This window comes from Sus scrofa, chromosome 13 (genome assembly GCF_000003025.6).
Source record: "Sus scrofa isolate TJ Tabasco breed Duroc chromosome 13, Sscrofa11.1, whole genome shotgun sequence".
Taxonomy (NCBI): domain Eukaryota; kingdom Metazoa; phylum Chordata; class Mammalia; order Artiodactyla; family Suidae; genus Sus; species Sus scrofa.
The window spans coordinates 141,820,042-141,845,025 of record NC_010455.5 but is presented as its reverse complement, the minus strand read 5'-3'; the positions used below and the strand labels follow the sequence as shown (position 1 = coordinate 141,845,025).

Here is a 24,984-nt window from a genome sequence, read left to right as displayed (position 1 = left end):
TGAGAAACTAAAAAACAGAGAGATAATAGACATATTACTACTTAAGTGCCAACAATGGGGGAATGTTTGTAATACAGATCCCATTAATGATGTAGAACCTCTAGACCTAGACTCTGAGGCAGTAGCTACTGTGGAATGTGAGGTCTAACACAGAGTGCTTGCTTGAAAATCTCATACACAGCCATTAGAATAGCAAACCTCTCTCAAACACCTGTACAGGGATTATTAATCAACCCATATAAAGACACATTATTTGTGAAATATCAGAATACAAATATAAAGGACATTCTAAAATTACAGAAAGAAATTTCAAGGTAATAGGAGCCAGAAAGTAAACAGGAGCTTTTAATAGCAGAAAAAATGGAGCAGTATTTTCAAGATACTAAGGAAAAATAACTTTCAATATAAAATTCTCCATTCAATTGAATTATACATACAATGTGAAGAGAGAATAATGTCTATTTCAGTGATGCAAGAATCCAAAAATATAACTCACAAAGACTTTGCTTGGAAGTTCTGAGGTGGTTTATTTTAGTAAAACTAGAGGGCAAAGCATAGAGAAGGAAATGGATCTGAAAACACAAAAACTCTCAGGATGACAGTTTGAAGCAAGACAGAAAGCCACTACAAATTTCAGAGGAAGGTAAGAAAGAAAAAGATAGCCACAAAGACTAAAATAATAATAATGATAATAACAATAATAAAATAGGAAAGGGCATATCTAATATGTGTATATATTTGGAAAATTTATTGTTAGAGTTTTAGTAGATCTATTCAAATCTTAGGGGAAATAACATTATAGAAAACTAAAAAATTAAGTAGTAAAATAATTATTATATCCAAGAAAAAAATATTTGCATATTAAATGAAAAAATAATTATGGTGTATGACTTGGCTCATTGAGGAATTATATTTTCATAATTATAATATATATTCTTTAACCAGATAAAGAATATATTTTATTTAATAAAAATTATATAGAAACTATAATTTAACTATAATAGAAACTACAATATAAAGATGGGAGAATTATCAGTTCTAATAAAATAAAACCAATAAATAATGTCTCAATTTCATAATTTAAGCAACAAAAATATAAACATGACATACAGCAATGTGTTTAAAATACCAAAAGAAATAGCCGCAAGAAAAGAAAGTAGTTGCCTCTGAGAAATAGGATTAAGAAAATAGAGCAGGAGATTGCTGCTTTTTGTTTTTAGTGCTTTTGCAATAATTGATTATTCCAAAATATGTAATAAATTAATAAAAATAAATTAATTGGAAGTAACATGAATACTGTATTTGACTGATGTAAATGATTATTCACAATTAACTTTGTTGAGGTTTATAATTGTGGAAATTGAAATATCACAAAATTTTCAGTCAGGCATATGATTTTTTTCAACTGTCACATGCTTTCTCATCTGAATAATTCTGTGTCCTTCCAAAGAGAGTAAATTAACTAGATAAATCAATATGTATTTTATTTTGAAGGGTTAATGTTTGAGAGAAGTTTGAGATCAAATTGATTTTTCAAATTTGTAGGTAACCTGTTTTGGTTTGTTGGCTTGTCTGTTCATGTGTAATATATTTTGGCCTTACTATTTCTTCCATAAAATCCTTCACATTTTCAGAAATGTGTCCTGCCTGTATTGCTCCCTTTTCGTCAACTTTTTTTAGTACATTGGGAGCTTTGGTGGGATGCAAGATCAGGAATAGTAACATATAACACTCTTTCCTATTTTCCACGGTCAGGTATATATCTATAAATCTAATTTTAATTGCTCATAGTGATCACAAGTAAGGTGTTAAAAGGAGATAGATACCTGTGGGTTTTTCAGCATCTTACCCATAAGTATTGGAAAGCTTAATATTCCTTGGTGGTAGTTCTACCTTACAGATGATTAATTATCTAAAGTGTAAATGTAGTTATGGAAGAAATACACCTCCTAATTTCCCAAGTAAGACTCTTTTTGATGGGTTTTTGACCCTTCCCTCCCTCTCAGTTACCAATCCCCTCATTTATATTTTACCCTCTCTCTTTCTACATACACTCTCTCCTTTCAGAATACAGACACGCAAAGATAACCCATATTCCAGCACTTTGGCAAGAGGTAAATGTGCTCCTTAAGGAAATCTCTTTATATAATAAGAACAATACTTTTGAAGAAAAAATAACTTTAGAAAGTACTCCCTAATTTATCTTTTTGGTAAAATTATAAAAATAGATTTAATTAAATAAAGATATAAACTCATAATATTACATACATAGATATTGGTAATAATTGGAGACACCATGGAAAACAGGTTGAATATATGATAAAAATCAGAAGACTGCTATCATTTTAAAATGTAAAAAAGAATTACCCTAGAAACTGCAGTTCTATGAGCTTAATTTTAGTATCAGGAAAATGCTAACATAATGGAGTAAAAATCTCATTAATTCTTAACACAGGGGACCAGAGAAAGAAAAAAATACAGAATTGCAATTAACTTGCTTGAGATTATCTAAATTTTTTTTATTAAAGTAACAGAGCATCTAGACACCTGGGGACCAGCAGTCCTCTTGCTATCCTAAATAAACCAATATTGTATTAATAAGGGTTTCTGTTAACACAAAGTTGCAAATTCATGAGAGAAAGTGGCATGCTGGGTAACATAGCTTTTCAAAGAAAATGATTCCTGTAAGTCTAAGAAATATGACTTTGTAATAGGCCTAAATCACTGGTCAGTTCGGTACAAATTACCTCCCAGAAAAATGAACATTTTTGACACACAACTATTTTATTATTTAGAAGAAATATCTAACACTAAAGGGTTTCTTAGCAGTAAGCAGTGATGATCTAACCAAAAAATTTTGCTGAGTATCTTACAATGACATGCAATACAATGTGCTTGAGGGAAAAAGCACAAGAAAAAAAGAATTGTGTTCACTGGGTAAAAATGCACGCTCTTAATCAAGAATTGGAGGACTGGCACAAACAAAAACAGATGAAACAAGAATGAGTTATCATAGGATGATTGTTAGGAATTAATATTTCACAGGAAGTACATAATTCTCAAAAGCTTGCATAGAGCCTCCTTGTGATACACTGAAGAATTACTGAAGTAATTTTATTAGCCCAGGAAGGGATAGGGCATGATTAAGAAAAGAGAAGTAAAAGCCCGAGACTAATTTTTTAAATATATTTTGTATGGCTGAAATATAACAACACACTGGAATCAAAAGTCTAGCTTAGGAGTTCCTCTTGTGGTTCAGCAGGTTGAGAACCTGAGTAATATCAAGAAGATACAGATTTGATACCTGGTCTTGCTCAGTGGGTTAATGATCCAGCTGTGGTGAAGGTCACAGGTGTGGCTCAGATCTGGTGTTGCTGTGGTTGTGGCTGTGGCTGTAGCCAGCAGCTCCAGCTCCAATTTGACACCCAGCCTGGGAATTTCCATATGCCACAGATGCGGCCCTAAAAAAAAAAAAAAAAAAATCTAGCTTAAATTAATAAAAATTAGAACATGAGAGTGGGGGAGTGGGGTCAGTTAAAGAAAACTAACTCCTCAAAATGTATAGGGATCCTCAGAATTTTTTAATTTATTTTTTTAAATATTTGTTTATTTATTTTTTGCTGCACAGCATGGGAACCAAATTACACTTACATGTATACATTTTTTTTTCACCTTTTGTTCTGTTGAGATATAAGTATTTAGACATAGTTCTCAATGCTACTCAGCAGGATCTCATTATAAATCATTCCAAGTTGCATCCAATAACCCCAAGCTCCCGATCCCTCCCACTCCCTCCCTCTCCCCCTGGGAAGCCACACGTCTATTCTCCAAGTCCATGATTTTCTTTTCTGTGGAAATGTTCATTTGTGCTATATATTAGATTCCAGGTATAAGTGATATCATATGGTATTTGTCTTTGTCTTTCTGACATGTTTCACTCAGCATGAGAGTCTCTAGTTCCATCCATGTTGCAGCAAATGGCATTAGGTCGTTCTTTTCTATGGCTGAGTGGTATTCCACTGTGTATATATACCACATATTCCTAATCCAATCATCTCTCAATGGACATTTGGGTTGTTTCCGTGTCTTGATTATTGTGAATAGTGGTGCAATGAACATGCGGGTGCATGTGTCTTTTTCAAGGAAACTTTTGTCCAGATATATGCCCAAGAGTGGGATTGCGAGGTCATATGGAAGTTCTATGTATAAATTTCTAAGGTGTCTCCAAACTGTTCTCCACAGTGGCTGTACCAGTTCACATTCCCACCAGCAGTGCAGGAGGGTTCCCTTTTCTCCACACTCCCTCCAGCATTTGTTATTTGTGGACTTATTAATGATGGCCATTCTGACTGGTATGAGGTGGTATTTCACGGTAGTTTTCATTTGCATTTCTCTTATAATCAGAGATGTTGAGCATTTTTTCATGTGCTTGTTGGCCATCTGTACATTTCCTTGGAGAACAGTCTATTCAGGTCTTTTGCCCATTTTTCCATTGGGTGATTTTTTTTGCTGTTGAGTTGTATAAGTTGCCTGTATATTCTAGAGATTAAGCCCTTGTCTGTTGCATTGTTTGAAACAATTTTCTCCCATTCTATAAGTTGTCTTTTTGATTTCTTTTGGGTTTCCTTTGCTGTGCAAAAGCTTTTCAGCTGGATTAGGTCCCATGGGTTTATTTTTGCTCTTATTTCTGTTGCTTTGGGAGACTGACCTGAGAAAATATTCATGAGGTTGATGTCAGAGAGTGTTTTGCCTATGTTTTCTTCTAGGAGTTTGATGGTATCTTGTCTTATATTTAAGTCTTTCAGCCATTTTGAGTTTATTTTTGTGCATGGTGTGAGGGTGTGTTCTAGTTTCATTGCTTTGTATGCAGCTGTCCAGGTTTCCCAGCAATTCTTGCTGAATACTTTATTTTTCACATATTATGCTCTTTCTTCCTTTGTCAAAGATTAATTGACCATAGGTGTCTGGGTTTATTTCTGGGTTCTCTATTCTGTTCCATTGGTTTGTCTGTCTGTTTTGATACCAGTACCACACTGTTTTGATGACTGTGGCTTTGTAATATTGCTTGAAGTCTGGGAGAGTTATGCCCCTTGCTTGGTTTTTGTTTCTCAGGATTGCTTTGGGATTCTGGGTCTTCTGTGGTTCCATATACATTTTTGGATTGCTTCTGCTAGTTCTGTGAAAAATGTCATGGGTATTTGATAGGAATTGCATTGAATCTGTAGATTTCTTTGGGTAGTATGGCCATTTTTACAATATTGATTTTTCCAATCCAGGAACATGGGATATCTTTCCATTTCTTTACATCTTCTTTAATTTCTTTGATTAAAGTTTTATAGTTCTTGGCATATAAGTCCTTAACTCCTTGGTCAGGTGCATTCCGAGGTGTTTGATTTTTTGAGGTGCAGTTTTAAAAGGTATTGTATTTTTGTATTCCTTTTCTAATATTTCATTGCTGCTATACAGAAATGTGACATTTCTTAATGTTAATCTTATATCCTGCTATTTTGCTGAATTTATTCATCAGTTCAAGTAGTTTTTGGGTTGAGTTCTTACGGTTTTCTGTGTATAGTACCATGTTGTCTACATAAAGTAACACTTTTAGCTCTTCTCTTCCTATTTGGATGCCTTTTATTTCTTTTGTTTGTCTAATTGCCGTGGCTAGGACTTCCAAAACTATGTTGAATAGCAGTGGTGAGAGTGGGCATCCCAGTCTTGTTCCAGATTTGAGTCAGAAGGCTTTCAGTTTTTCTCCACTGAGTATTATATTTGCTGTGAGTTTGTCATAAATGGCTTTGATTATGCTAAGCTATGTTCCCACTATACCCACTTTGGTGAGGGTCTTGATCATGAATGGATGTTGGACTTTGTCAAATGCTTTTTTTGGTGTATGATATCTTCGATATATTGTTGGATTCAGTTGGCTAAAATTTTGTTGAGAATTTTTGTGTCTATATTCATCAAAGATATTGGCCAAAAGTTTTCTTTTTTGGTGGTATCTTTGTCTGGTTTTGGAATTAGGGTGATGGTGGCATCATAGAATGTCTTTGGGAGTGTTCCTTCTTCTTCAACCTTTTGAAAAAGTTTGAGGATGGTCACCAGATCCTCTTTATATGTTTGGTAGAATTTGCCTGTGAAGCCATCTGGTCCTGGGCTTTTATTTGTAGGGAGTGTTTTTATGACCTCTTCAATTTCATTTCTAGTGATCGGTTTGTTCAGTTGGTCTGTTTCTTCTTGATTCAGTTTTGGCAGGCTGTAAGATTCTAGAAAGTTGTCCATTTCTTCCAGATTGTCAAATTTGTTGCCATATAGTTGTTCATAGTATTCTCTGTTTTTTTTTTTTTTTTTTTTTTTTTTGTATTTCTGCAGTATCCGTTGTGATTTCTCCTTTTTCGTTTCTAATTTTGTTTATTTGGGTTCTTTCTCTGCTCTTCTTAGTGAGTCTAACCAGGAGTTTGTCAATTTTGTTTACCTTTTCAAAGAACCAGCTCTTGGTTTTATTAATTTTCTCTATTGTTTTTTGAATCTCTATTTTATTGATTTCCTCTTTATCTTTATAATTTCCTTCCTTCTGCTGACTTTAGGTCTTTTTTGTTCTTCTGTTTCTAATTCGTTTAGATGGAGGGTTAAGTTGTCAACTTGAGATCTTCTTTTTGAGGAAGGCCTGTATCGCTAATGAATTTCCCTCTGAGCACTGCTTCTGTGGCGTCCCATTAGATTTTGAGAGGTTGTGTCTTCATTATCATTTGTCTCAAGGTATTTTTTAATTTCCTTCTTGACTTCCTCATTGACTCATTGGTTTTTTAGTAGCATGTTGTTTAGTCTCCATGTAGTAGGTTTTTTTTCATTTCTTTTCCTGTGGTTGATTTCTAGTTTCATGGCACTGTGGTCAGAGAAGATACTTGAAATAATTTCTATGCTCCTAAATTTGTTGATGTTAGCTTTGTGTCCCAATATGTGGTTAATTCTTTAGAATGTTCCATGTGCACTTGAGAGGAATGTTTATTCTGATTTTTTTGGATGTAGTGTCCTGAAGATGTCAATTAAGTCTAACTTTTCTATTGTTTCCTTTAGGATCTCTGTTGCTTTATTGGTTTTCTCTCCAGAGGATCTGTCCATTGGTGTGAGTGGGGTATTAAAGTCTCCTACTATGATTGTATTCCCATCAATTTCTCCCTCTATGTCTGTTAATATTTATTGTATGTATCTGAGTGCTCCTGTATTTGGGGCATATATGTTGATGACAGTAATAGCCTCTTCTTGAATGGATCCCTTAATCATTAAATAGTGTCCTTCTTTGTCTTTCTTTATGTCTTGTTTTAAAGTCTATTTTGTCTGATATGAGTATTGCAACTCCTACTTTCCTGTCATGTCTATTGGCATGAAATATTTTTTCCCACCCCTTCACTTTCAATCTATATGTGTCCTTTGTCCTAAGGTGGGTTTCTTATAGGCAGCAGATTGAAGGTTTTTGCTTTTTTATCCACTCAGCTGCTCTGTGTCTTCTGATTGGAGCATTCAGTCCATTGACATTTAAGGTGATAATTGATAGATGATTATTTATTGCCATTTTAAACCTCATGTTCCAGTTGATTCTGATTCTCCATTCTTCCTTTCTTTTTTTGGTTGGATGGTCTCCAATTATTTTCTGCTTGAGTGTTTTTCTTTTCATTTTTTGCGAATGCAATGTTTGGTTTTGATTTGTGGTTACCCTCTTTTTTAAGTATGCTAACCCCTTCCTATAATTTTGTGTTTTAGCCTGATACTCCTGTGGGTTCAAACACTTCATTACTATACTAAAATTAAGAAGAGGGAAAAAAAAGAAAGAAAGAAAAAAGAAAAAAAGAGAGAAAAAAAAAAGAAAAAACTTTTAAAAAGGAGTCTACTTATTTCCTTACTTCCCTTGCCCACATTTTATGATTTTGATGACTCCTTTTTTCTTTTTAATTTTATTTTGTTTTAAACATGTTCATGATTAGGTGTATGTTGGCTTATTTAAGTGACTGCTCTCTGATTGTGGTTTCCTCAGTCTAGTTCTTCCTCTTTTTTTTTCCCCCTTTCTTTCCTTCCTTTCTGTTTGGTTTAGAGAAGCCCTTTCAATATTTCTTTTAGCCTGGGTTTTATATTGCTATATTCTTTTAACTTTTGTTTCTTGGAAAAAATTTGTATTTCCCCTTCTATTTTAAATGATGTTCTTGCTGGATAGAGTATTCTAGGTTGCATATTTTTTTCCTTTTAGTGCTTTAAATATCTCTTGCCTCCCCCCCCGGGGGGGGGAGGGAGTGGGAGAGATCGGGAGCTTGGGCTTATTAGACACAACTTAGAATAGATTTACAAGGAGATCCTGCTGAATAGCATTGAGAACTTTGTCTAGATACTCATGTTGCAACAGAAGCAAGGCTGGGGGAAAAATGCAATTGTAATGTATACATGTAAGGATAACCTGACCCCCTTGCTGTACAGTGGGAAAATTAAAAAAAACAATAAATAAATAAATAAATAAATAAATAAATATCTCGTGCCATTCCCTTCTGGCCTGTACAGTTTCTGTAGAGAAATCAACTGATAACCTTATGGGGGTTCCCTTATAGGTAACATTTTGCTTTTCTCCTGTTGCCTTTAGGAGCCTTTCTTTATCATTAACTTTTGCCATTTTTATTATAATGTGTCTTGGTGTGGGTCTATTTGGGTTCAACTTGTTTGGGGTCCTCTGAGCTTCCTGTATCTTGAACTAAGTATTCTTTAGATTTGGGAAGTTTCCAGCGATAATTTCTTCAAATATATTTTCCATCCCCTTATCTTTTTCTACTTCTTCTGGAATTCCTATTATGCATAGATTGGCCCACTTTATATTATCCCATAGGTCTCTTATATTGCTTTCATGTTTTTTCATTTGGTTTTCTGTCTACTGTCCTGTTTGGGTGATTTCCATTATTCTGTCTTCCACATCACTAATTCATTCTTCTGCATTATTAATTCTGGTTTTTACTGCCCTTAGTTCAGTTTGTATCTCTGCAAATGAATTTTCTAGTTTTTCTTGGCTCCTCCTTATATTTTCTAGTTCCTTTCTGAGGGCATCTGCATTACTGTTCATATCTTCTCTTAATTCCTTCAGTATTTTCACTATTTCCCTTTTGAACTCCAGGTCTGTCAGACTGCAGAGATCTGTTTCATTGTTGACTGCTTTGGGTGAGTTCTCCTGTTGGTTTAACTGGGGGTGGTTTCTCAGCTTCTTCATTTCCTCATTATTTTCTTTTTTTTGGTGGAGTTGTACTCCCTGTGGCCAGGCAGTGTTTGCCTTGGCACTGCTGTGGAATGTTTCCTGAGGGCTGGTTGTTGGTCAGTCTTCTTTGAGGCAGTGTGGCTTTTCCAGAGTGTGGGCAGGGCTGACAGGGTCTCTCTGAAGCAAAGGAAGACTTCCTGAGGGCAGACAATACTGGGAGGTCTACACCATGATGGAAGCAGATTTCACTCAGCTGGGCAGAGTTTGCTCTGGTGTTTCTGGGCTGTGGGGTTCTTCCAGGGAGCTGGAAGTGCTGGGCAGCTGTTCACAGGAGTGCAGCAGCCCCCAAGGGTGGGAGCGGCTAGCCAGGCCACTGAGAACTCAACGGCCTCTTCCCCAGGGCAGCCAGAACTGGCAGGACTACCCTGAAATGGAAGCAGATTTTTCACAGCTGGGCAGAGCTTGTTCTAGCTTTTCTGGGCTGCAGGCCTTTTCCAGGGGGTTGGCCGTGCTGGGTGCTGCTCCGGGGGAGTAACCCCTCCAGAGGGCAGGCAGGCCAGGGCAGGGAAAGCCCCTGTGGTGGTTGGCTTCCTGCAAATGGTGAGGCCAGCCCTCGGGGATGGCAGGAAGCCCCAGGTCCAGTGCAGGTGGGTGGGTTGGGGGAGGGGGGGATGCACTGGGAAGCACAGCTTTCTGATAGCTGGCAAGCAAGTGGGCTCACTGTGGCGCAGGGAGTATTCTGTGGTGGCCTACCCCTCCTTCTCTCCCCTCCCCAACACTGGCACCTTGTCTCCTGCAGATCCAGCTCTTCTCCCAGATTCCCTCTGATGTGGCTTTCCACTCTGCAGCCCTTAGCCTATTGCTCCCTCCATCCGTGATGCTCCACTTTCTAGTCTCCCATACAGTCTCTGCCCTGCCAACCTCAGCCCGCTCCCAAGGACTAACCTCTGGAGCCGAGGTCTCAGTGCCCAGCCCCCACCCAAGCATCTTGGTTTTTGGTGACTGTGCCAGGAGTTCAGATGATCTATTCAGTTCTCACTCTGTACTTCGGATCTAAGACTTACTGCTGCACTCTTCTCTGCATCTGGAGATCCCTCTGATTTGGTTGATCTTTCCATTGAGTAGGTGACTCTCCAGGGTGTGGGATCCCTTTCTCCTCCACAGTTTCCTTTCAGGAGGGCCTGTCCAGCCCCGATTCCCCTTCTCTCACTCTACTCTTTTGTCTTGTTTTACCCAGTTATGTCACGAGATTCTTGCCATTATTGGAGTTTAAGTTCTTCTGCCAGCGATTAATTGCTGTCCTGTGCAAGTCATTTAACCTGTAGATATGTTTTTTTGTTGTTGTGTTTGTGGGAGAGGGTGAGTGTGACCCCCTACTCTTCCGCCATCTTGCCTTCCTTCTGAGAATTTTTTTTTTACTTTAATAATTTAAGGGCTATAGATTTTAAAAAATGAATTTTATGAACTTATTATCAGTAGAATTAAAAAAGATCTCTATCTTCCAACATGTTATAGAAACTTAAAACAAATTACAGTCTATAGCTCTACCAATGCCCGGACAGTAGCTAGGCACCTGTGACTATAAGCACTTGAAATGGGCCTAGTACAAATAGACTGTTGAGGGTATAAAATATATACTGGATTTCAAAGACTTTGCATATAAAATAATGTAAAATATATGGACCTTGTATATAGATTATATGCTGAAGTGAAAATATTGTTGGTATGTTGGGTTAAATAAAACATATTGTTAAGAGATATTCCACCACTCTCTTGTCTTACTATATGATCCAGCAATCTCGTTCCTAAGTATTTCTCCAACTGAATCAAAACTTGTGTCCACACAAGAATCTCAGCATAGATGTTTCAAGCAGTCTATGTAAAATCGCAAAACTGGAAGCAATCAAGATTACCTTCAATAGGCACATGGATAAACTGGTAGATCCATACAGTGACTTAATATTCAATGGTACAAAAAAAAAATCCTATCACTTCATGGAACAACATGGATGAAGCTTGAATGCATATGGCTAAGTGAATTAAGATAATATGAATAGGCCTTATATGGTATTATTCCAATTATATGACATTCTGGAAAACACAAACTATGGAAATAAAAATGTCAGTGATAGCCAGGAGATGTGTTAAACAAGTGTCATTTTCTCCACACCCCCAATGAGGTGAAACTTTTGGAATCTGTTATTATAATGGTCAATTTATGAGATTATGCATATGTCAAAATCCATAGAACTTTATAGCACAAAGAGTAAGCTTATACACAAGTAATAAAACAAACATATACATAACCAAAAAATTCTGGTGAGGAGATTCTGGCATAGAATGCAGACTGACAAAAGTAACTGTATTATAAATACAGGAAATAAGCTAACAAGCTCACTGAAGGGGTTGGGAGAAAAAGGTACTGAGCTCAGAAACTTTGGAAATAACAGGTTTGTCAGTAAAGGGAGAAAAAACAAAACAAACACTGCCAATAAGTACTGTACTCTTGTTCATAAAGTTGTTTTCCTTGGGTCTACAAGTTTCTTACTAACCTCCCTACTTGAGTGGGAGTATACAGATAAAGCAAGAGGAGGAAGCTGGAATAAATCATATAGTAATTGATTAAGTTAGAGACAGCAGTATGAATATATTACAGAAGATTAGATATAGAAATATGTATGGGTTTGTGTTTATAAATGTATTAGTATAGTCATATATATTTTCTTGCTTTATCAGCTGAGAGGGTCCAGAAGGAATAGCACCCCTATGGCAATGAGCATACCTTGTGCCCAGACCTTGGTTTCTAATACCCTTTTATAATAAAACAAACTCAGGCTCCTGAAGAAATTGCTGATTCTAGGACTAGGGCAGGTAATATATAAGATGACACCAAAGCACATGGCTATGTGAAAAAGTAAGGAAGTCCACAAAAATAAAACTAACCCCTAACAAATTTTTATGTATTTCAGAAGGACAAAGAAGCCAAATGAAAGATCACCCCATGGCCAAACCTAGGTTACAGTGAGCAAGAGTGTCAATAAAATACTGTTAGACTATAACTCAATATATAAAATAAATATTCGTGTTTTCATACCAATATATACAGATGATTGAATAAATAAATGAGGGAGAAAAGACAAATATCCTCCCAAATAATTTATATAGATATTCTACTCCCAAGGAAATGGAGCTTATCTCTACATTCCACAAGTATGGCCTGTGATTAGTGTCTTCCTTCCAAAAATAACAGGAAAAGAGAAGAAAAAATAACATTACAGTGGAGGAACCTAACAAAACCACCTCAGTCAGGTGAATAAGGTCAACACAAATAGTGATAAGTCCTATTGATAGTGTGTACTCTTGATGTGATGTATTTAAAACGCAGACCCACAGATGTCTTCCTCTGTGGTCTTCCTCCCAAAAATATACTCGTACAATCAAACCATGAGAAAAATCCTGATAAAGGAAAATTCTGTAAAATATCTGTGTAGTACTCTTCAAAACCATTATTACAAACAAGGAAAGTCTGAAAAACTATCATATCCAAGAGGAGTTCAAAGAGAAATGATGACTAAATGTAATATGTTGTCCTGGATAAGATTCTAGAATAGAAAAAGAATATTAGGTTGAAACTAAGAAAATATGAGTAAAGTAGAGCCTCTTAAAATAATATCAGTATTGGTTCATTAATGGTAACAAATTTACCATATTAATTCAAGATATTAATAATAAAGAAAGGTGGTGCAAGGTATATGGTACTCTCTGTACAACCTTTGCAATTTTTCTGCAAATGTAAAACTGTGCTTAACCATAAAGTTCTTTTAAAAAAAAAAAGAGTGGGAAATATACATTGTATAGAGTCATCTTTAAGAAATATTAATTAAGAAAGGAAGGTATAAAAGAGTGCATGGTATACTGTATTTGATGAAAGAAAAGTGAGGAAAACACATGTGGATGCATACGGTAACCTACAGAGAAAGGAAAGATTGAAAGGAAGTGTGGGAGCAGTTATTTAAGTTAGACTTCTCTTCATCTATCTTGTTTTGTACATTTAACCTTGCAGCTATGTAAATATTCTGCATAATTTTAACATGAAATTAGATTTTTAAAAAGCAAAGCAATACCTAAAATCAAAAACAAGCTGGAACAAATGAGCCTGACTGTATGTCAAATTGCTAGCGTAGCCACACAGAATATTCTTTCAACTGAGAGGAAGTATTTCAAGAGAAGTATTTTGAAACATACAGTATTTGGGCTGCACCTCCCTAGGGGGAACTATTCTAAAAACAAGATAAGCACAAAGAAATCTAAACCACATTCATTTGTGCAATTATTGATAATAATATTGGTGTTGTTATTTTGAAACAGAGAGAGAAACAGATCATGTTTTATATGATTTAAATACCTTTTTAGTAGGGTTGGGGAGGGATGGATTGGGAGTTTGGAATTAACAGATACAAACGGTTATATATAGACTTGACAAACAACAAAGTCCTAAAGTATAGCACAGGGAACTATATTCAATATCTTGTAATAAACCATAATGGAAAAGAATACGAAAAAGAACATACATGTATGTACAACTGAATCACATTACTGTAAAGCAGAAATTAACACAACATTATAAATCAACTATATTTCAATAAAATAAAACAACAACAAAAAAATAAAGACCTTTTTGTTAGTGGGGCATGCAAAACTGACACTTAGATGAAAGGCAGAACTCTTTTTTATTTATGGCTCCAAACAAGAGAAGGCCAACATACAGGTTCACATCAGGGTTGCACTAGAGCCAAAGTAACAGCAAGCTGGAAGCTAGAGGAAGCAGCTTAGGTATGGCAAGCAGGATGAGGTTAGCTAGGTTCACAGGATTCCAGTGGATTGGCTAATTTGAATAATTTCCTAGGTTCCTGGGCATAGGTGATGTCCCTTGTTGATTGACACTTAGCCCCACGATGATTAGGGTGGGTGCACAGTAACTCCAGAAAAGGGAAGTGGTTAGGGTATGAACTTAATCAACTGCTCAGTAAGGGAAAATGACTGGCCTCTAAATAGGATCTCAACATAGTACTAAGAAAGAAAATACTACAGATAAATATAGATAGATTGAAAAAATGATTGATAGATGAGGATCCAAGATTTTTTAGGATAAAAGATATACAAATATTATACTACTTTAAATAGGGTTAAGTTAAAACTATTATCTATTCATTTGAATCAGAAATATGAGTAAAAACTCTTGATTTATTTGTTTTCCCTTTGTAAACATTATGTATTTTCTAGTTTTGCCCATAAAAATGGCCTAAAATAAATAGCAACTTGGTAGTAATTAATAGTCTTAGCCCTCATATTATCATCACTAAATTCATTTCTAATTTAGAAGGTACAGGAATTCTAGGAAAAAAATAGCTGAATCCATGTTTGGGGACAGGAAATGTAAATGTATAACACTGGGACACATTACGTCTAGAAGCAAGAAATTTGATGAGACTACTGCTGAGATCATTGTAAAGAGACAAAGGAGTCATATTTAAAGGGCCTAAAATAGCCCAAGATAAAATACCCTAAGTTTTCATAGGCATACTAAAATAATGTAGTGTTAACCACTGAAGGTAATTATTTTGGAAATTGATACAGGGAAGATTCAAGCATCTATCCTGCCTTCCCTATATGGACAAAATTTCAGTGTAAACAAATAGTTGGTAAGAGACAATTATCCCACAAAATAATCTAGGCTAATAAATGGGGAAGAAATAATAAACTAAGAAATCACCATTTTGTAGCACTTAATTAAGTAATAGACTAAGCAAAAACTTAAACCATCAGTGGAAACATTGCTGGGGAAATTTAATGGATCAAATAGAGCGACAAATATGACCCTATTGACCAATTTTAGCATAACTCTAAGTACAACCATCAAATATCAGGTGTCTTCATGTAATGTAATAACATCATCACCATCAACAACCAACTAACCTGAATGTCACCAAGCTTCTAGCTCTAACTACCAGCTTGAGGAAAATCTGATGATAGGATACAGAGTTACATGAGACTATGAGAAAATGATCAACAAAATTCAATCTGTGGGAAATTCTACAATGTAACTCTATTTTTTAACAATATACATGAGATGGAATAAAAAGAGACTGAACTACTATTGATTAAAAGAAACATAACATCCATCAATCAAACATTAATTGTAAACCATGTTTTGATACTATTTCACACCAGACCAATTATTTCAGCATTGTTGAAATAACTAGAAAAAAAGTCAACATAATTGAGCAGTAGATAATGTTAAATTCAAAATATTAGTGAGTGTGATATTGACATCACAGTTATTATTTTAAATTTTTATCTGTTAGAAATACATACTGAAGAATTTATCTCAAATTAATTCAAAAGAGATCATGGGAGATGATTAGATAGATAGATAGATAGATAGATAGATAGATAGATAAAGATAGAGTTTAATATCATCTGGCCATCTGCAGCAAGAATATTCAGATAGTCATACAGAGTTAAAAATGGTAGAATTTTGATAACTATTCAAGCTGTCTGAAGTGTATGTAAATGTCCACATACAAACTTTTGAAGAGTTTTAAAGCCTGTTTCATTATTTTCACAACTAGTAGAAAAAGGAACAATATGGATACACTTTCCTTGGAATACTGTTTTAGTAACAAAAATTTCTCAGAATAACAACTTTTCTTAGCCAACACTCTCATTTCATATACTCAAAACAAACAAAACAAACAAGAAATATATTTTTAAAAATTCTTCCCATTACTTGCAATGTCCCCACATCTACTCTGTTTTCTCTCATATTGCCATGGGAAGCAAAACTTCCAGATACAAATGTCTACGTTAGTTTTGCCAGGTTAGGCTGTGTAACAAATACCCTCCTTCCAGTTTCAGTGAATGATGACAATTGAGGTTTACTTTTTACTCACATTACATGTAGGTGGCTGATCAGTTTCAGTTATACTCTATGCCAGGATTCAGTTCAGATATGTTTCACAAGACTTCATTCCAGAGTCCATCAGAAGAAGCACTTCTTATCAAAGCATGCGTTTCTCGAGGCTAAAGGAAAAACCACAAGAATCTTAAATGAACTGCAGTTTTGTTTTTTTTTAACAGTCACTTGTTAATAAGATAGCACAACATCTCAATTGCACTAGTTGAAATAAGCAACATGCAAAGCCTGAGGATAGGGTAGGGAAATAGATTTCATGCACATACGGGGGTGAGCTACAATAATGTAATCAACCGTAGATACTTTTCCATAAAGAACATGTTATGACCCACCAAAGTGTTCTTAGCCAACATTTATCTGCACTCTTCAATGTTAAAGCAATTCAGATCTACCTGCAGGTCTGGTTCCTTTGGGCAAAAGTTTAGCCTAAATATGGCTGGGGTGAGGGAAGTTCCAAGCCCACTGTCTTAGGAAGCTGGAAGCACATTTCACCTTTAACAACCAATCTAGTGCTCAGTAAAGTCCACTGAGTCAGCCTTTTTAAGCCCTCATAGTGATTTTTTTTCTCAGGAAGCTAATCTATTCCCAGTCACTGGAATCTGGATAGGTCAATCCTAACCACACTGATAAATTTAAGTAACTTAAATCCTGGGGAAGGAAAGGTTCCTCAATTCCTTCCTTACCAGTGAGTTCTTAGTTTTTGGTTTTTTTAATTCAAATATTCCACACACTCTTCTCTTCCCCACTAACAAGCACCCTTCATACCGAATGCATCTACTTACACCCTAAAATAATTCAACATTCTCCTTACTAAACTCACTAAACCAATAAATACAAGATACAAGGCAAAAACTTCGACATTAATATATAAAATATTAAATTCAAATAAATTTTTAAAAGGAGTTATTTTATATTAATAAAATTTATAACCTTCAGAATAAAAGAGTCATGCAATTTGATGTGCTGAATGACAGAACAAAATATATAAAGCAAAATGTTAGAGATATAGTAATAGTGGGAGATCTCAATGCAACTACCTCTTTTGCTAGATCAATGGAAAAAAGTATTGGAAAATGTTGACAATTTGAAAAAAAATTATTAAGAAAGTTACTATGAGATACATTTGGGTTTTTAATACTACAAACAGATTTTAGATTTTCTTTTCAAGAGTTCATGAAACATTTATAATAATCTATAAGAGCTTCAGCCCTCTTATTTGAAACATGAAAGTAAACATTTATTTCTTTAATAACTACAGAGTTAAGTTATAAATTAACAAAAATATTTTAAAAACTGAAATTAATGGAATTCTAAATTTCTTCAAAATTATTATTGAATCAAAGACCAAAATAAATCATAAACTACTTAGAAAATAGTAAAAATGAGAGCACTGCTTATTAAAATAAAGGTTGGCCCCAACATTGATTTTGCCTTTCTTCCTATCAATTTAGATGGTCACAAAGCTAGAGACTACATTTTTCGATATGCTTTGTAACTAAGATTGGCCTGGCCAATGCAAATTAGGGAAATAACTGGCACAATTCCGGGTTATAATTTTACAGACAAAGTTACTTATTCTGGAATTTTTCTCTCTTTCTATTTTGTGGAGTATACCTGAGAGTTGTGTGGTCTTAGTTCTAATGATGCATGGGAAGATGATACTGTGGGAATGGCAGAATAAGAAAATCGAAGAAACTTAGGCCCCATGAATGATACTGTAAAGCAGGGCCACTTAACAACTTACTTAGCTGGACTGCTATATTGGAGAGAATTATATTGCTTCCTTATTTGAGCTACTGTATTTGGGGAACTGTTTGCTATAATAGCTTAGAATGCCCCCTCACTAAGAAGGTGTGTGGCTGAAACTATTGTTGTAATTGCATAGCATTAAGTTTCTTTTTTAACAATTAAGGAAGAAGGAAAATATCGTCTATTAAACACAAGTAAGCCATGCCAAAAAAAAAATAATAATATATCAATAGAATAGCTAAAAGAAGGAAAAACGAAGTCACGAACTAATTAATTAGAAAAAGAGAAGTAACAGAAGGAATAGTAACAAATACAGTAAAATAGAAAGACATGAAAAATCAAATTAATATAAAGCCTGTTAGGAGAATTCAATGGGGAAAAAATCCTATTTTTTAATGAGTATATAATGAGAAAAATTAGAAGATCTGATGGAGTCAGTAAGATGCAAACTAAACCCAAATCAAATGTCATGCCTTTCAAGGAAAAGTGACTCTTTCCTTCTTGAAGACCCCACAAGGTCTGCAATAGATGTTCTAGAAGCTCTACTTTAGCCAGTAGCTTTGAAGGGCATTAAAACAGAAATTTATCTAGAGATGTGTGCAGTGTATACACACACACACACATCTCCGCTCATTGCAATTGGCCTAATGAGTCACTGTTTAGAGAAGTTAAAAAAGCCACTTTACAGACTGGATGTCATGGCATGCATGATTCATTGCAATGGCAGGCCCAATTACACCTTATTAAGATGGACTATCTCAGCCTGTATGGTAATGCATAATAAGATCAGCATCAGAAAGAAGCTACTTTCTGACACCATAACCATCTTTTATCATACAGTTCCCCCTTTTGAATAACTTGTGTTCCTGATGAGTTCCTAAGTAGAGGTTAGGTCATAGTGTCCTAGGTCATAGTAAGCACTCGAAGAATAAACTCTGTGTCTTTGTTATGTCCTCCTCTGGCACATATGAGAATGATTATCAAAATAAAAAGAAAGTCTGTGCCACAATCTTGTAGACCACAACAGAACTCCATGTTATCACAGGTGGAAAGCAATTTATCAGTCAAATTTAAGAAGGCAAAAGCTTTACAAGGAATTCCCTTTGATTATGGAGAAATAACAGAAAAATTATGATAAAGAATACTCCTGACAACCTCCTGAAATCCTATCTTTGTCTGAATTCAAATATGTGTAAGAAGAATTATTCTAGCCACAAGAAGGCTGTTATAAGGATATCAACTACTTAGTGATGAAGCCATAAAGCTTGTGTCAGCATTTTATGAAATTACAAGATTAATCTTCTATGAGGAAATGACAGGATAGGTAGATGTAAGAGAGACAATGGAGCCCCTTTTGACTTTAGCAAAGCTTTACATTCTTTCCTTCATTACACCATTATCAATTCAATGAGAAATTATGGACCAGACTGCCTAATTGCTAGTTGGAGGGTCATTGAGAATAAATTTCCTTCATAAGAGTAATGTTACCCAGAGGGGACACAGCAAGAGTATTCTGCCAGGGTGAATGCTAGGACCATTTTTTTTTTTTTAAAGTTCATCAGTATCCTGGGTAATGGGATAAAAATGTAGGTGGGTAGAGATATTTAGCAACATCCAGGTTAAGATGAGATTTCAAAATGATACTGGCAATAAACACAATGGATTTCCACATGCACTCGGCCAAGCTACTTTTTTAAAAGGAAAAATGACAAGGATCTAAATAGGGAATCAGTAGTTTCAGATAAGAGTACAGAAAATGTTCCCTGACTACCAAAGAGACAAGCCGAGCAGAAATTAGCAAGCTGTGTAGAGGAAGGGAGCTTTAGCTCCATGCCCACCAGTCAGGCAATGGGCTATGCATGAAAGAACACAGGAGAATCAGGTGTGCCCTTAAAATACATGGCAAATGTGAACACAGAAGTGACCATAAAAATAAAAGAGTCCTAAAGGATGTTTCTCTCAAAGAAGTAGTATATTTCAAACACATACAAAACAGTCCACTGTGAAAATGATTCAGGAACCGCTAGTCATGTGAACCCCAAGGTGAGCCTCAAGTTGATCTGTTCTGGTATTAATATGTATTATAGAATGATGGCTATTCTTTTGATTTTGACAGAAATAGTAATTTAAAGTGGTATCAGCCTTTTCAGTAATTCAGGTGGGTCAAGAGGGGGAAACTAGGAGTTTTAGCCAACTGAGTTCTGTTTCCATATGCTTTCCTGACATCCTGATATCACAAAAGTATGCAAGACAACAGAATCTTAAAGAAATTAAAATTGTGGCTTAGAAACATTATAAAGTTTACTTCTCCAAGAAGATTGTTGTAGAGAAAGGTGAGCAATATATCACCAATTTTGCTGTGAAATCACATTGTTGCCCCAAATATTTTGACAGTTTGAAAATTTTCTCCCTAAGTGCAGAAATAATAATCCCATGATTATTTTCATTTATCTGATAAACCCTGGAGAATTACATAAGCCACTTTGTCTCTAGTGAATTTAAGATCATGGAGCCGATACAAGAGAGTTTAAGATGGTCCCTGTTTTCAAGGTACTTGCAATTTAGAGGCATGAACACATAAAAAGTTAACGATAATTGTTTTGGTAGGATCCTAGTAAGTAATTTTAAAAATTAAGAATCATATAAGGGCGATATTTAGCTTGAAATACACAGATGAATGATTGAAAGATTGGGGGAAAGAATGGGAGTAAAGAAGACCTAAAGGAAAGAAGTTAAGTTAGTGTCAGAGCTACTCTTCTTTGAACAATTATTCTGGAGAAAACATGCATGTAGGGGAGCAAGATAAGTCTTCAAAAAGAAGGTGGAATGAGACTATGAATGAATTTGAGGGTGTTCCAATGGTGGCTCAGTGGTAATGAACCTGACTGGTAACCATGAGAATGTGGATTCGATCCCTGACCTCACTCAGTGGGTTAAGGATCCAGCTTGGATCTGGCGTTGCTATGGCTGTGGTATAGGCTGGCAGCTACAGGTCCAATTTGATCCCTAGCCAAGAAGCTTCCATATGCTGCACATGTGGCCCTAAAAACAAAAACAAAAAAAAAATTATTTGAATGACTAAGAAGGCAGTTAGAACTCAATTCTGTAGGTAATGTATGGAGATATTGAAAACCATTGTCCTCAATATAATGAAAGGCATACTTTAAAGAAGAACAATGCATTTATAGTGGGAAGGCAGGGGCACCAGCAGAGGAAAGACTAGGTAACTCCTTGTAAAGCTAGAGGTGTGAGATGTGGAAGATGATGGGGAAGAGGCCAGAGTGAGGAAGATGAACATAAAATAAATGGTTATGAGAGGGAGCCTACTAAAGTAAGCATAGGTAGAGACAAAGGACTATGAAGACCATAGCTCCATGGTATCTTGCTGAGTGATAGGAACATTGTTGACTCAATTAACGAAAATGGAAGAGCAAAAGGGAAGCTGATTTCAGGAAGAAGAATTAATGGCTTTGAACAAATGAAATTTTAAAAGCCAGAAAGGTAGTCACGTGAAACGCCTCCTTCTCTATCTTGCCTTCTGCCTTCCCCTTAAGGAGTGATTTCACCTTTCTCACCAGTGGGGTATCCTTGCCTCTCCTCTCATTCTTTATTCTTCCTCTGAGTAACTCCTCCACTCCCAAGGCTTCACTACCATATTTAGGTGGATGCCTCCTAAAGGCCTGTCTCCCTCCCCATCCCATCTCTCTCCTAAGTTCCAGACTAACTGTGCTACCTTCTTCCAAATACCTCTACCTGGATGACAAAGAGCCAACATGTACAAAATGGAATCTATCTTTCCAGCCAATCCTACCCTTTTCCTCCGTTAACAGCATCAATCCCTGTGGTGCCCAAGCTAGAAAGTTAAGGAATTCTTGGCATCTTCCACTTCTCATCCACCGTCATTTGTCCCTCAACATTTCAAATTCTCCTTGCCTTTCAAAAGCATGTGGCTACTCCTGAAAGACCCTTACAATTATCTTTTTATACCAGCCCCCACCTTTCACTAGCCGAATTGTTACATCCTCATCATTGTCCTGGCATTATTGCAACAGGTGGAATTTTTAAAATCTACCTTTCTTCCAAACTCTTCCCCAAACTGTATTTTTACAATACTGCTATTAATGGCTTTCTCAGAAACTGTAGGAGACTCCCTGAGCCTAACACGGATTTCTTCAGACCTGACTCCAGGCTACCTTGCCACCCACTTGCAGCAAGACCACTGTGGTCTGACCACATTGGTGTCTTCTCTGACCCTTGACACTTGAAGTAGTTAAGTGCACACATATTCCATCCTTACTGTGCTTCCAAGCCATGCAGCTCTTCTTCCCTTCTTGTTTACCTCTTAAGTTCTACTCATGCCTTAAGACCTGGCTGAAAGGTCACATTTTTCAACGCCTGTTGTTACCTATGTCTTTAAAATAATTAGTACATTTGATGGAGATATGTAAGATATGTCCACTAAAAACTACGAAATGCTACTGAGGGGAGAAAAGAAAATCTAAATAAATAAAGAGGTGTGCTCTGTTCATGTCTCTGAAAATTTTGTATAATTAAGATCTGAATTTTCTCAAATTGACCCATTAATTCAATGCAATTCTAATAAAATCTTAGCAGCCAAGGTGATTGTAAAAGAAATGTGAAAATACAAAGACCAAAATGTTACCACAAGCTAACAAAAAGTTTGAAAAACAGAAGTTGGAGGATTTCAGCCAGTTATTATAAAGCAACAGTAGCTAAATGTAATATTGAGATGAAGATAGAAATGTAGAACAATGTGGCAGAATTGAGTCTTAGGAGAAAAAAAATCCATTTTTATACTATTAGTAAAGGTATAAGGGAAGTTCAGCTGAGAAAAAAAAATGTTTTCTTTTTTTCCTAGCAAATGGTTCTGGAACAATTAGCTATCCAAATTAAAAATGATCAACCTAATTAATACCTTATAGCATAGACAAAATTAACTCAAAATGAATCACAATGTAAAACCTAGAACTATAAAACCTGCAGGAGAAAACTTAGGACAAAATATCTGTGATCTTTAACTAAGCAAACATCTTAGACTTGACACCAAAAGCACAATCTATAAAAGAACAAATCACTGACAAGTGGGACTCAATCAAAATTAATTACTGCTCTTTGAAAGACAATGTGAAGAAAATGAAAAGACATTCCACAAATTAGAATTTGCAAACCTAAATCCTATATATAATTTATTTCTAGAATATATTAAGAAATAAGAAAACTAAAAACCTAATTTATTAAAATTAAATATTTATTCTATAAAATTTTTCAATTATTTTAAATATTTTTTAAAATAAAAGAAGATATATAGATGGCAAGTAAGCCTATGAAAAGATCTTGTCATCAGTCATCCAGGCAATGCTAGCTAAAATTGCAATGAGATATAATTTTTCAGAATCTTTTAGAATGATAAAATAACCTTTTAGTTAAAAACAAAGACAACCAAAAAAACACAACACAAAATTCTTGCCAAGATAAGAACAAAAGGGAACACTCTTTTGGGAATGTAAAAAGCTGTAACAGTTTTGGCAGTCTCTAAATAAGGTATGCATACATCAATGACATGATCCAGCTATTCCAATCATATATATTTCCCCGAGACATTAAAACTTATGTTCATTTTTTTTTTCCCACTGTACAGCAAGGGGGTCAGGTTATCCTTACATGTATACATTACAATTGCATTTTTCCCCCAGCCTTTCTTCTGTTGCAACATGAGTATCTAGAAAAGTTCTTAATGCTATTCAGCAGGATCTCCTTGTAAATCTATTCTAAGTTGTGTCTGATAAGCCCAAGCTCCCGATCCCTCCCACTCCCTCCCCCTCCCATCAGGCAGCCACAAGTCTCTTCTCCAAGTCCATGATTTTCTTTTCTAAGGAGATGTTCATTTGTGCTGGATATTAGATTCCAGTTATAAGTGATATCATATGGTATTTGTCTTTGTCTTTCTGGCTCATTTCACTCAGTATGAGATTCTCTAGCTCCATCCATGTTGCTGCAAATGGCATGATGTCATTCTTTTTTATGGCTGAGTAGTATTCCATTGTGTATATATACCACCTCTTCCGAATCCAATCATCTGTTGATGGACATTTGGGTTGTTTCCATGTCCTGGCTATTGTGAATAGTGCTGCAATGAACATGCAGGTGCATGTGTCTCTTTTAAGTAGAGTTTTGTCCGGATAGATGCCCAAGAGTGGGATTGCGGGGTCATATGGAAGTTCTATGTATAGATTTCTAAGGTATCTCCAAACTGTTCTCCATAGTGGCTGTACCAGTTTACATTCCCACCAACAGTGCAGGAGGGTTCTCTTTTCTCCACACCCCCTCCAGCACTTGTTATTTGTGGATTTATTAATGATGGCCATTCTGACTGGTGTGAGATGATATCTCATGGTAGTTTTGATTTGCATTTCTCTTATAACCAGCGATGTTGAGCATTTTTTCATGTGTTTGTTGGCCATCTGTATATCTTCTTTGGAGAAATGTCTATTCAGGTCTTTTGCCCATTTTTCCATTGATTGGTTTTTTTGCTGTTGGGTTGTATAAGTTGTTTATATATTCTAGAGATTAAGCCCTTGTCGGTTGCATCATTTGAAACTATTTTCTCCCATTCTGTAAGTTGTCTTTTGTTCATATAAAGAATCGTACAGAAATGTTTATAGCATTTTTATCTTTAATAGGTGAAAACTGAGAACAACCCACATGTCCATCAAAGATGAATAGATAAAAAGAAAACATATAGTGAAATCCTGTGATTATGATAGCTGTGATGACATGATTTGGGGTATAACACACTGGCTTCTGACTTCTGGCTTCTGTTCAATCCAGTTTTGAATGATTTCAGACAAAAGGTTTTATTATCTTTTGCAAGAGGAAGGATTTATACACTAGGGAACAGTAGAGTTAAGCGAGGAAGAAGAAATTTCCACCTCAGGAAATGATATGCATAGAATGGGTTCTCACGTATTCAGTTTCCCATGTATTCTTTCAGTTCAGTCTCCACTGAGCAGGATGA

At 35.6% G+C, this 24,984-nt stretch overlaps 1 long non-coding RNA gene across 1 annotated transcript in view; it reads right to left on the bottom strand.

Moving 5' to 3' along the window:
* LOC110256420 overlaps positions 1-24,984 on the bottom strand; it is a 479,854-nt gene that overhangs the window by 44,323 nt on the left and 410,547 nt on the right. The window contains exon 7 of the long non-coding RNA XR_002337890.1: positions 16,177-16,306. This is a non-coding gene — a long non-coding RNA (uncharacterized LOC110256420). The remainder of the gene's footprint in view (positions 1-16,176; positions 16,307-24,984) is intronic.